We start from the raw sequence: 13,556 nt of genomic DNA, 5'->3' as shown, positions 1-13,556 counted from the left end.
CAGCCATCAATAAATGGTTTTATTGGTTAAATTTTAATGTTATTTTTAAGCAAATAATGAATTACTTTGACTAATAACTGCAGAGCCAGACATGATTCATTCCATAATTAGCTTGACAGTCACCATCAATCCTGTCGTTTTTTTTCAGCTGATTATAAAATCGTGTCTCCTTTTCCCACACAATATCTTCCCAAGTTGCACCCCATGAAACAGGAGGTTCCTGAGGGGTCTCCAAGCAAATCTTTGGCAATTGCAGCTCTCCAGCCACTGAGGGTGAGCACGCAGCCCTGAGACTGAGCCTGGAGCCAGAATGTGGGGAATATTGAGAATATTGACAGTCTGGGAGAGCTTTCAGCCTGGGTCAGGGCTGGTTTTGTAGGAGAGTTAAACCTGGAAGCTTCAGGTGGAAATCAGTCTCTCCTGAGGAGCCCAGCCAAAGCACCTGCAGTGTTTGAGCAGCTCTGGGGGTGACATCACACTTCAGCCTTTAATCACAGGTCTGAGGAGAAGAAATCACCTTGGATGAGAAGCTTTGACATGGGAGATTCCTCACATGAAGAATCCAAACGAAGAAGCTTTCCCACCTTTCAGCAAAGCAACTCAGTATTGGCAAGATAAGAGAAGACGGCCCCAAGCTGTGCCAGGGGAGGCTTCAGGCTAGAGATCAGGAAGGATTTATTCATGGAAAGGGTGGTCAGGCATTGGAAGGGGGGGTTGCAGTCTCCATCCCTGGAGATGTCCAAGGAATGCCTGGACGTGGCGCTCAGTGCTCTGGGATCAGTCACAGGTTGGACTCCATGATCCTGGAGGCCTTTCCCAGCCTAAATAATTCCATAATTCTGTACCCAGCAATAATGCTGAAGATGTGAGAAGATGTGGGGATTTGTGCATTTGGGAAAATCATTGCAACTCTTTCATTAATTTACTTTTATTTTATGAAAATGTGTCCATATCCACGGCAACTCCTGTAGATAAAATGCATTATCTCCCTTTCCTCATACTCCCAGGGAGAAATCCTTGGAACCTTCCTGGATTTCCCACAGTAGCTTGCAAAGCATTTATCCCACAGATGTCAGAGAATAAACATCTATTTTCCAATTAAAAAAAAAAAAAAGAGTACAAACATATTGGTGTGTGTTAATAGCATTTAACACCTGAGTTTGGCAGCGGTGCTGCTGTTGGGAAGCCAACTCTCAGTGCTCCCTCTGCAAGAAGAAACTCCTCTCGTAACAAGTGGCTCGCAATCCTCACGGTGTTTTCATTCTGCACTTCACACTTGTGCTTGCTGACAGATTTAGAGCGCTTTGTGGAAGCAATAATTGGCCTGGAAACACAGCTGGCAGGCTTCCCCAGGAAAGGAGCAGGGATTGCACTGCCTGAGGTCTTTGCTGAGCTGCTAAAACCCATGGAATGAGGCTCCAGGGCTGTGGTGGTGCTCACAGGGGTCCCAGGATGAGGGAAGAGAGGAGAATGTTGACTCCATGTCTCAGAAGGCTGATTTATTATTTTATGATATATATTATATTAAAAGAAAATGATATATTAAAACTATACTAAAAGAATAGAAGAAAGGATTTCATCAGAAGGCAAGCAAGGATTAGAAAGGAAAGGAATGATAATAAAATCTTGTGACTGACCAGAGAGTCTGAGCCAGCTGGGCTGTGATTGGCCATTAATTAGAAACAACCACATGAGACCAATCCCAGATGCCCCTGTTGCATTCCACAGCAGCAGATAACCATTGCTTACATGTTGTTCCTGAGGCCTCTCAGCTTCTCAGGAGAAAAGATCCTAAGGAAAGGATTTTTCATAAAATGTGTCATTGACTCAGGACTGCCGTGTCCTTCCAGGAATGCTGGGAGCTGTGGCCCTCCCCACCCTCCCTGGAGCTCTGTGGGACCTGCTGCAGGTGATTTACAGAGTCTGCAATGCCAGGACACAGGGATGGCCTCGTGCTGACAGAGGGGAGGTTCACATGGGACACCAGGAGGGAATTCTTCCCTGTGAGGGTGGTGGGAGCCCGGCACAGGGGGTGCCCAGAGGAGCTGTGGCTGCCCCATCCCTGCCCCGATGAGATTGGAACATCTCAGTCTATGGGAGGTGATTCCATGGTGACCTGAGAAATCTGGGATGTCCTTTGGGGCAGAGGAGAGTCCAGAGGAGCTGAGCTGATCCATCTCCATGGAGGGATGCCCAGCATGGCATCCATCCCACAGCACTTCCCACTCTTTGTTGGGAAAGAAGTTGTCAGGACAGACTTGTCCAGTGGGAAAGACATTCCACTGGGTTTGGGGGTTGCTTTATTTGGATTTTGGGGCATTGTTGTTGTCATTGTTTGCTTTTTTTTTCTTTTTTTTTCTTTTTTTTTCTTTTTTTTTTTATAATTTCAAACTGTCTCTTTTCTCTCAAAACCATAAAATCTCTTTTCATGAATTCACAGAAGCATGCTTCAGGAATTGAACGCAACAGGGTCATATTCTGGCTGTTAATATTAATGCTTAAGCCTGGATTTGGAGATGCCTCCTAAAATAAAACCAGAAAACTGCACTTTTGGAAGAGTTGTTAATAATACAGAAGGAGTAAAATCTGTCCCACTTTATTTATATCGAAAGTTCCTATCCAAAGAAATATTTCTGAGGAAATTCAAAGATCCTGGAAGAAATCATAAATAGGTAATATTTAGATTTACTGTTGGTTGTGTGCAATTGATACCTAAGAAATTAAAAAGCTTCATCTTTATCTTATTGCTAAAAAGCAATCATCAAATCTTTTTGAAGTGGAGAGAGATTGGATAGAAGTCAGAGGGAGGATAAAAATAGAATTATTATGTAAAATTGTTTTGGAAGGAAAATGAAGTGCTTTTCCATCCCAGACATCCCAGTTTGTTCCGTTCACTGTGGTTCTTTCCTCTGCAAAAAAAAAAAAAAAAAATCTGATTATATTCCTTATGCCTGTTTTCACTCACGGAAGGTAATTTAAGGAAATTAATTTCCCTCATTAGGTTGTATAACTCAATACTAATTTACTGAAATGATCTTAGAAAGGAGAGGTAGGCTCATCTTTAGATATTAAAGTGTTTCAGTAAGAATCCCTGGAACTTTATTATTTCTGTCAGCTTGGGGAATTTGGTTAAGGTCTGGTTTGAAGGATGGGCTATGAAATCCCTAATAAACATCTCTGCCCTGGAACACTTAGATGCTTTAAGGCTGCTCTAATATTCCTCTCACAGAGGTGCTACTGAATGAATCAAAACTGAGCTTATACCCTTAAGTTAGGCCCTGTCTCGAGCCCAGACTAAAAGTCCCTATTCAGGAAAATAATTTATGAAATATAATTTGTCCTGAAGTGCTTCTGAAACCTCTATCCCTGTCACTAAAGCCTAATTAAATAATAAAAGCCCAGAATCAATCCAGATGGTCTTTTTGGTAATCTGATATTTTTCAGAAAGGAATAAACAAGAGAAATTACACTTGGACTCTTTGGGAGTGGATCTTACTTAGTAAACTCTGTGTATTAAATTATAATATAATTACTTGTGTGTGGAAAATATAGATATTCCAATAGCTGGTTCAGACAGTAAAACTATACTAAATGAAAACAGAAATAGGAATTTATATTTTATTTAAGCCAACAATACCAAATCCATTCCCTCCTTAAATCTCAGTAAAAAAAAGTTTTTCCATGACAACATAACAAAAAAAAACCCTATAAAACCAGACATTATCACCCCTATAAGGCAGGGGAATGACAGATTAAAACTTGAGTTCTAATAGTCAGAATCAAAGTGGAGAAGTTGATTAGTGATCTTAAAATTCAGGAAATAATGACAAAGCTTCAAGAAAAGCAGGTTTTGCTGAATATGATTTTCAGTGGAAGAAACGAAGCCACAAGTGGAGAGCAGAACATTAAATAAATATAAGTGAGGAGAGCTGGGAATAGAAAAAAGTGCAAGACAAGTTGGTGTGTTCCATAAAACATGAACAAATGCTTAGCAACATTTTACAGTTAAAAAGAGGGATTTTGTTGAGCATGTACAGGTCAGGGATGTCTGTCCCTGTGCATTTGGAAATCTGCAGCACAGATGGGCAAGAAATTTATGTATTTGTTACATCCATGCACAAGTACATTTGTATAAGGACAAAAAAACTCCCAAATTCAACTTATTAGACAGATAAAAGAGAAATAAACACTGATTTTTTGGGGTTTTAAAGCCTTTAGTTGGACCATGGTTTTAACCAAAGGGGTTTTTTTTAGTGATATTTTGAGGGATTCTGTTGCTGCTTCATTGTAATCTTCAAAACTCAAATAAAAATATTGTTTTTCATATCTGCTGCTTTAAGTAACACATCCAGCTTCCTTCTAATCTCTTGCCTTGCTTTTGGCTGCTTCATAAATACATAAAAGCTTGCCTTGAACATTTTAGCAGTTGTTAAAACAGCCAGAGAGATAAAAGAAAGTTAAAGGACATGCAAAGATTGAATTACGGCGTTTCCCAGCATTTGGATGACAAAGTTTGACCATTATGAGGAATAAATCAATTTGCAGGCACTGTGGCCAGCGAGCTGAGCCTGGAGCTGAAACTGCTCCACTGGGAAATGTGCTCAGAGATAAAAGGAGTCATATTTCTTATTTTGTGTGGAGAAACATGGAAGGGAATTTTAGAGACCTGGAGATATGCAAAAAATTTACCAGGAAAATGAGAAGGGAGAAGAGAATGTGAATTCTAATTCTAAAATTTCCCAGTTACCATTCTAGAGATTTTTCCCATTATTTAGAATTAAATAATGGGAAAAATCTTTAGAATGGTAACTGGGAAATTTTAAATATTAGAATTTAAAGTGAAATATGTACATCAATTACAAAAAAAAAAAAAGGTTATTTAGAAATTAGGGCAAGATTTCATATTTATTGGTCTACTGTATTTTAATTTTAAAGGCATTCTGGGTTCCTAATGAAGAGTCTCATGATTAATGATTGGAATTGATGATCTTAGAGTTAACGATTCTATGAAGTGAGGAGCACCATGAGAGGCCGAAGGCGCTCCTGGAACCAAGAGGCATTGACATGAACTGCTGTGGAACTTGTCCTGTTTGCTGTCCAAGGTCCCAAAAGGTCCCTGGAAGGAGTGTCCTGGAGAAGGTTTGGAAATCTGGTGAGTGCTTCATAACATGAGTGAAAACTTTCCTCTTTTTCATCCTCTCATGTTTTCTCCTCCCCTTTTTATTCGCCAAGAATCCCTGAGCAATTGCAGATATTTCTAAGCTTCCTCAGAGTAGTTTCCGGCCCTTATTAAGATTTTGTCACAGAAATGAAGAGTTTAATCCGCCATAATCACATTTCAAATGGCAGCCACTCCATCTCCTCGGCCTTTGGAGCGTTCTGTGGTGGGGTGGACTGGAGATTCTCCCCTCCTGCATCCTCAGCAGCCTGGAAGGAGGGGAATGGTGATGGGAATCCAGCATTTCAAAGTTCAGGGTGGCTAGTCAGGCTGGGGGATGCCCTGCCCACTTGCTAAATCAGGCATGAGGATTTATTTTCTGTTGCTTTATCATAATGAATCAAACCTGGAAAAGCCCAAACTCGGGGACGGCACAAATCAATTTGTGTGGTTCTGGCTGTAATGAGAGAGACAAAAAGCAAGGGGGGCTTTTTTATCCTGCTTTCCATTTCAGCTGAGTGTGTGCTGCTAATTGAAACCCATCTCTGGGCTCCAGCTGGAGCTGTTCCAGACAGGAGCAGGGGGAGCCAAGGTAATGTCTGCTCGGATTTGTAAAGCTTTAACCTGCCTCAGACAGCAGATGAGTCCTTTCATTGCACACGATCCATGGGAGCACTTACAAATGAGTTTCCACATGTTAGAACACTCTTCCAGCCTGGTGGAAGAGCCTGAATAAAGTCAGAAAGGCAGGCAGGCAGGCAGGCTGGAAAAGGAGCCACCAATCTCCTCCCTACAGCAGCTCCTTGGGGTAGATCCCTGTACTCCTCTGAGAATAACTTTTGGTGATTCCACAGGCTTTTCTTCTCTGATTTCACAGAATCCAGAATGGTTTGGGTTGGAAGAGACCTTAAACTTCATCCCATCCCACTCCTTCCATGGCAGGCACATCTTCCTCTTCCTCAGGGTGCTCCAAGCCCTGTCCAACCTGGCCTTGGGCACTTCCAGGGACCCAGGGGCAGCCACAGCTGCTCTGGGAAACCTGAAATACCAGTACAAGAATTATTGGAACCCCAATGCAGAGAGAGATTTCAGGGTAAATCATGGTGCTCAGAGTGAAGGGTTAAAGACCAACGTCCTCTGCATCTCAGCCTAAACACTATCAGCACAAAACATCAAAGTTATACCCCCAAATATCTGTCTGGCTGCTGTTTCTAAAAACCCACTGAAACATTCTGACTTCAGTTCTACAAATATTTCTCTCCTGATGTGTACATGGAGTTCATTAGTGACTGTCTGGGAGTAAAACCTTGAATATTTATGCATAGCCTAAAGCCCAGTAGTCACATTCAGTGAAATCATCTCGTAACTGTGCGCTGGTTGTGGTTGCCCACGTAATTGGGAGGGATGGTGAAATACTTAAGTGCTTCTAGTGAGCTTTGTGTCAAAGTTATTTCAGCAGGAATTTGTCTTTGGTGTTGTTACAGACCCGGCTGGAGCCCCTTTTTAGAGCACAGCTCTCATTTCAGCAGAAAGGAAGAAATCTCTCTGATCATCCCCCTCTGAGAGGAGATTTCCTGGGTTAATTGGACAAACAATGACATTTTGAAAAATTGGAGGGTTTGGCCATTCCAAAAATATTCTGAGGATATTTTACTTCCAGAGCTTGACATAAAAAGTGTTTAACTTGCTGTGCTGAAGTGTCATTTCTTTTGGAATTTTTAGTGCAGTTTGGAGTGTTCTGGATGTCTGATTCCAGCATGGCCTGTCAATGCTCCAGGAGAGGGGTATTCTTTTTGCTCCCCAAACCCATTCCAGTTTAATTAAAGAAAACCAGATTATACTTCCAGCATGAAAACCATCGACACTCAAAATCAGGAAATTCCTATTCATGCTCCACTTAAAACTTCAAGTCCTAATGGGAGCTGCACTGTCCCAGAACAAAAATTATCCCATTTATTCTAGATAATTTCAGAAATAATGCAGTCAGCATATTTAAATATATTTAAAAGAAGGTGATTTCTAAAGCAAAACTCCCTCTGAGCAAAATATTGTTCCGTGCAAGATGATCCTGCTTGGGTGGAGCCTTGTGGGTGTCTTAGAAATGTTACCGTCCCAAGATGTTTACAATTTCTTTATCAGGTGGTTCTCATGTCTGGAAGAGGCGTGTGACACTTATTTTTAGGTTCTGTCCTTTTCTTTCTCTCCTTGCAGCTCCCCCAATATCGGTGTTTCCTTAGAAACCCTGGCTGTCAGCTGGCATCATAAAAATCTGAGATGACACCGAGCTGGCTTTTGGGGGAGGTGATTCTTGTGCAAACAACGTGTTTGCTATTGCTGGCAAAACTCCTGGCTTTAATCCTCATCCCAAAAACAATAATTTCAAGTCAAGATTTAGGAGAGGGAGGGGCCCTTCTGTGCTTCCCTTTGCTTTCCTTGTTGAGAGCGAGGATTACTCCGAGGAAAAGCTCATTGCTATGCAGAGGTGGAACCTTTTTAAGCCCTAGGTTGATGCTGGATGGATGTGTTGTCATGAGAGCTGCACGCTAGGCTTGCATAACTCTTTGGAGGTGTTTATGTACGAGCTCTCCCAAGGGTGATGTTTTATCAAACCTTATTACAAAAGTGCTCTTCTCCGCGAGCCACCGAACGCTCCGGGAGCATTAAAATGCAGAGTTGTGTCTGGTCAAGGATAAGCAGAGGCTGTGTTTCATATTCATGGCAGAGATAACTCCCAGAAATTTCCAGAAGATTTTATAGGAGCTGCAGCTCTCCTGTGCTGTGGTCACCTACAGGGATTTAGAATCCCAGAATTGTTTGGGTTGGAAGGGAATTTAAAGCCCATCCAGTGCCACCCCTGCCAAGGGCAGGGACACCTTCCACTGTCCCTGTGTTCCACCTGGCCTTGGACACTGTCAGGGATCCAGAAACCCCTGCCACATCCAGGGGTTTCTGCTGTATCTTTTAGTTCTTCCTCTAACAAAGAAAAAAAAAAAATGCAGATCAGAAAGAATCAGAGGGAAATACTTGAGGAAAGGTCACTCTGCTGAGCTGCTTTGAAACTCAGATAAAAGAACACTGGTAATCCCATTACAGAGGAGCCACAGATGCTTTAATTTAATCCTACAAACCAGGGGAGTCCACAGTGGAGCCTTCCCTGCCCTCAGGAAGTTTTTGAGCCGCAGGAGAAGGGCACAAGAGAAAAGGGATGAGATGGTGATGATGGGGCAGACTGTGTGGACATGGAGAGGCTGAGAAAGGACATCCCATTCCAGGGTGATCCAAAACCTCACCTGAAGGCAATTGCAGCTTTATAGACTTGAGATTTTATTTATTTTTGGTTAATTTAAGCAGTGAAGCTCTGCCAGCCCTGGTGGGAGGGGGCACTTGGTGCCTTCTCCTGCTTGAACCCCCTGAGGCCAAGGAGGAGAGTTTTATTTTCTGTTTGCAGAGTTCAGTTCTTCTCTCTCTTGAATCGCAAACCTCGATTCTTTTATGAGCCACAGCTTCAGGGCCTGCAGCACAGAATCTCTGCCAGTGTTACTAGGTCAGATCTGCTGTCCTCTATTTATGTTTATTTTATAACTGAGCAAGAAGGGTCAGGTTTGGTCTGTGGCAAAGGTCATTTTTCTGTGAGCAGACTTTGATGGACTGAGATACAAAAGGTGATAAAGTTATCACTTTGAAAAAGTCTCTTGTTAGAATACAAGTATTATGAATTCATTCCTTTTTTTTTTTTGCCTTGAATTAAAACCCACCAAGTGCAGCTATCTTTGGTTCCCTTGTCTGACACGGCTTTGCCAGTCTGTAAATTTTCTTTCAAATTAGCAGCCCGAGTTTTCTTATCAACCCTTAGCCAGTTGCAATTACTGTCACTCTTTTCAGCACAGTTAATAGGTTTGTGCCAACCAAACAGAAACTTTTGTCAGGAATTGTGATTTTCTGAGTGCCCTGAAGTCGCTGATATTGTTTTAAACATAAGAGCTTTTTAGACATGTGGGTGACAGGCAAAGCCAAACTTTGTTCTCTGACTTCACAAATTGCACTGGACAATTCAGCAAAAGCTGAGGGCATGAAGGATTATTTTCCCCCTCATTTTTGTGAGGGATTTCATATATATATATATATTTTTTTTTTAAGAATACAATTTAAAGTAGAATAAACAGAACATGCACAAAACAGCTTTTGAAAAATGTGTGGTACAAATGTAGGGTCTTTTGGGAATCAGTGTGATGCATCTAAAATGCTGTTGAAAATGTTAATTAGTCCCACGTATCAGTACAAAGGAGAACATGTTCATAATTAAGAAATATATAGAACTAAGAAGAAAATAGATTCAGATGCCAGGCAGCTGGACTTGCCTTGCTGTGTTTTCTCACTAATATTTTTGGGAAAGGATCTTTTATGAGAAAGAATCCTATAGAGGTGCAAGTATTTCTTCTGACAAGAAAGGTGGTTTCAGCTCTTTTTTGATGGAAGTATCACTAAGGATACTTCACATCTCTTCCTGCAGTTTTCTTCCAGAGAATATTTGGACATTTACCAGTTTGGGGGCTTTTGATGTCATGGGAAAGGGATCTCTAACACCCCTGGGAACCTCAGCTGCTGTGTAACCCAGGAAAGTTTGGGGTGGGGACCCTTGTCCATAGGGCTGAGCCAGGCCTTGCCCTTTGCAGGGAAATTTCTGTAAAAAGTGAGGGTTTATGAGGGAGTTTTTTGGAAAAAGAGCAAGTTTGCCTGATCTAAGAGGAACATCCTTGATATGGGACAGTGAGGCTGAAGAAGTGAGGCTGATATGGGACAGTGAGGTTGAAGAAGTGAGGCCGAAGACGTGAGGCCTCCTCTGCCTCTTTGGTGCTTTTCTGTATTCAGCTGTGAGAGGAGGGAGTTCTCAGAGGATTTTGTTTTTTGCTGAACACATATTAATATACAACACTGGGGGGGATTTTTGTGTTTTTCCAAGCTTTATTGCTCCAAAAGGGCCAGAGCAGCAGTGAGCCCTCTCAGGCCCAGTGGCAGCACTCAGGGCAGAGTGGGGGACAGCCCTGAGACCATCTGCCATCGTGTCCCTCCCCTGGCAGTGGCCACGAGAAGATGTCCAGGGCCAGAATTTAACAACTCTGAGAGAGAATTCTTCTGGATATCCTCTCCAATAATCTGCTGGTTAAGGATTTTCTGGTGGTGGCAGCTACATCACAGCCTCTAACAGGCCTCAGTGGGCCTTATTGCTGCAAAATCTGCCTTGTTATCCCCTTGCACAGTGGGATGGCATGGTTTGAATGAGCAGAAATCCCTTCCTTTTTCATGCTGGTTGGGCCACCTCCAAAGCATTCAAATGAGATTTGTCCTGATTTGACAAAGCTGAGGCAATGTTGCAGCCAGACCTCCCAATCCTCACGTCTGGGGTGTCCCTAAATAGGTGTTTGCTACCAGGGCTCAGCCTCCAAAGGATAAAGGACATGAGTTGCTGTAAAGAAAGATGGTCCAAACTGCTAAAAATACATTGTTCTGGGGTTTGAAGTCACAATCATGCTTCCAACAGAGAAATTAATTTGGTTGTCCCTGACAGAGCCTTTGCTCCCTGTGGGTTTCTCCACAGAACTGTTTCTTCAGGGGACAATTAAAACCCACAGTGCTGGGAGTGAGGGAGAAGGGGATGGACACACTGTAATAATAGCAGGGCCCCAAATGCTCCTTTCATTACTTCCTTCTCTTCAGATCTCCTTCCTGGCCTGTCTCTTTGTTTGTTTTTGTTTTCCATCAGCAGGATCCAGTCTCTTTCTGAATATATTTCCCCAAGTAACTTGCTGGAAATAGCCCACATTTGATCCTACACAAGATGCTTTCATGGGGACCGAGATCCAGCTGAATGAAGAACATTGGATCCAAAATATATATTTATAAAAACCAAATAAACTAAAAAGCAACCTCCCCCCCAGCAAACCCAACCCTCAGGAATAAAAATTCCTGCTGATACCCAGTTTTTCCCTTTTTTCCTTCCCTTCACTCTTAGTTACATCTAAATGCAAAATAGGCAGCAATAAATCCGGAGCAGGCTCCCACTGTTCCTGTAGAACCACCAAAAATATTTGTTCCAAAATTTTTGCAGGGTAGTTAGTTGTAGGTTATTAAGAGTGAAACACAGGAGAAGTTTTTGGAAGTCTGGTTGGCCCCAGGAGAGGGGAGCCTACACCAGGAATCTGCCCAGCCTTGGAGGAGGATTTCCACCTCACTCTGCTACTCCAACTCTTTAAAAACCCCATTCTGCTGGATTTTTAATTCCAGATTTCAAGCCAGGCCTTGGGTGAACGATTATTACAGAAAAAAAAAAAAAAAAAAGAGAAATCTTTGCAACTTGAAGCAGAAGATTTTTACCCTTGTGTGTTCCTTTACACTTTTCTCACTTAAAACCTGTGTGATTGCCCTTCCTGAGCTTCCTGTGGTCCCAACCACTTTCTGTGCAAGCCTTCCTCTACCACCTCAGCCAAGTTAATTCCTGGGATATTTCCCATGCAAACATCAGCACTGGGTTATCCAGGTTGTTCTTCAGAACTCAGTGCCAGCAGTTCCTTGGGGAGGCAGTCCCTAAAATGTTCTGGTGGCAGTAGGGGCTGCTAATTTATAGTTTTTTCTGCTGTTTGCATTTATAGATAGAAATGCTTGCATTTTTTTTCCTTGTGTTTTCTTGGGTTTTTCATTGCCAAAATCCAGCATCAGTGGCTCCATCAAATGGAGCTGATTGAGGCTGGTGAAGTGTGCCTGGCTTGCATTTTAATGGGAATATTCAACCTACAGATGGGCTCGGAGAGAGGTCAGCTAAGTTCAAGTGAGAATTTCCGTGCAGATTCATAGATTTTCAAGGCCAGATGGCAGCACTATGATCATCTTGTGTGATCTCCTGCAGAACACAGGCCACGGAATTGCACACATTCATTCCCACCTCAAGCATGAAATTTTCCCTGCAGATGTTTGACTCCTCCTCTGTCAGGCCCAAATTTGAGCTGACCTCAATATATCAGTGATGTGATACTGATATCAGTGCTGTTAATAACCCAGGTTACTGGAACATTAAAGAGAAAAGCTTGCAAGGTCTCCCCTGGAATCTTGTTGGCTTGGCTGCAGTTCCTATTTTTAATTTTTTTTAAATTATTTGCTGTAAGATCGATAGAGCTGTGCGGTTGTTTTCAGGAGTGTTTAGTAAGAACTCCAGAGGGAGGATCTGACAGCCTTGCTCTGTGATGGATTGGAATGTCAGATCAGCATATGGTGAAAGGAGGGAAAAGGCAAGAGGGACAGCCAAACCAGAGGTCTTTTTTGAAACACCCTGGAAATTGGGTTGGTGACTAAATAAAGCTTTCTCGCCACCGAAAGTACAGCAACAACAGCAAAATATTTGATCTGAAATTAAATCCCTTTTTTTTCTTGCAGAAAATCATCACATTTTCCTTGTTCACTTTGGGTGATTGTTATTTTTCCCAGCAGGATTTCTCACTTTCCTGGAGAAACAATGAATCTATGAAACTTTCTCCAAAAAACCAAACCCACTTCTGATGCTTCCCAGCCAAATGCTGTGTCAGCCAGCCAGGACAAACATTGCACGAGTTACTGTGAGCCCAGTTCCCTGCTCTTTGTTCCCCCAAAAAGGCATTTTTTTCCTTGGAATGATCTGATTTGGTCTGACAGGAGCTTGGCACGTGAATAAAATATCCTGGGACATGAGTAATGATTGCAGAATCTGATCTGCACAGAACTGGTTTGAAGCAGGAATAAATAAAATAAATAAGAGGGCAAATATTGTTCATTTTGCAATTTCACGCTCATTTTGCAGCATTGGCTGAAGTGAGTTGTCTTGGAGCTGGCTCAGGGCTGGGAATTCCAAATTTCAAGTGTTCCCACTTGAGATTGGGGAGTTTCAGCAGGAGGTGAAATGGGCAATGATAGGATGGCAAATAGGGACAGGAGCTGGGCAGGGAGGATGAATGTTGGCAGGAAAAGGGGTGATACAGATCTTAAAAGGTGTTTTGGAGATTGGTGACCAACATTTCTCCTCAGTTCTTCTCCCTCCAGGGAGAGCCTTGGACTGTGGTTAAAGGTGTAGAAGGAGTTAGTAAAACCCAGCCCTGCAGCTTCAGCTTAAGAGGCATCCAACCAAATCCTGTTGTAGTCATGCATCCTATCCCAGTGTTGTCTATCCACAATCCTGGAATTGTTCAGGTTGGAAAAGCCCTGTGACTGATCCCCACCTTATCACCAGCCCAGAGCCCTGAGTGCCACATCCAGGCCTTCCATGGACACCTCCAGGGGTGAGGACTCCAAACCTCCTTGGGGAGCCCATTCCAATGCCTGACCACCTTTTTTGTTCCATGGAGAAATTCCTCCTGATGTGTGTATGAACACGTAG

The 13,556-nt window shown here is 42.6% G+C and overlaps 1 long non-coding RNA gene across 1 annotated transcript in view; it reads left to right on the top strand.

Moving 5' to 3' along the window:
* Positions 1 to 12,757, top strand: part of LOC139595144 (uncharacterized) — a 51,617-nt gene extending 38,860 nt beyond the window's left edge. The window contains exons 10-13 of the long non-coding RNA XR_011680872.1: positions 149 to 273; positions 2,441 to 2,672; positions 4,936 to 5,152; positions 12,638 to 12,757. This is a non-coding gene — a long non-coding RNA (uncharacterized lncRNA). The remainder of the gene's footprint in view (positions 1 to 148; positions 274 to 2,440; positions 2,673 to 4,935; positions 5,153 to 12,637) is intronic.
* Positions 12,758 to 13,556: the final 799 nt, after the last annotated feature.

The sequence above is a fragment of the Agelaius tricolor genome, unplaced genomic scaffold, assembly GCF_023055355.1.
Source record: "Agelaius tricolor isolate 1412-34295 unplaced genomic scaffold, bAgeTri1.0.p SCAF_12, whole genome shotgun sequence".
Lineage (NCBI taxonomy): Eukaryota > Metazoa > Chordata > Aves > Passeriformes > Icteridae > Agelaius > Agelaius tricolor.
The sequence above is the reverse complement of the archived record's forward strand: the minus strand, read 5'-3'. Positions and strand labels throughout refer to the sequence as shown.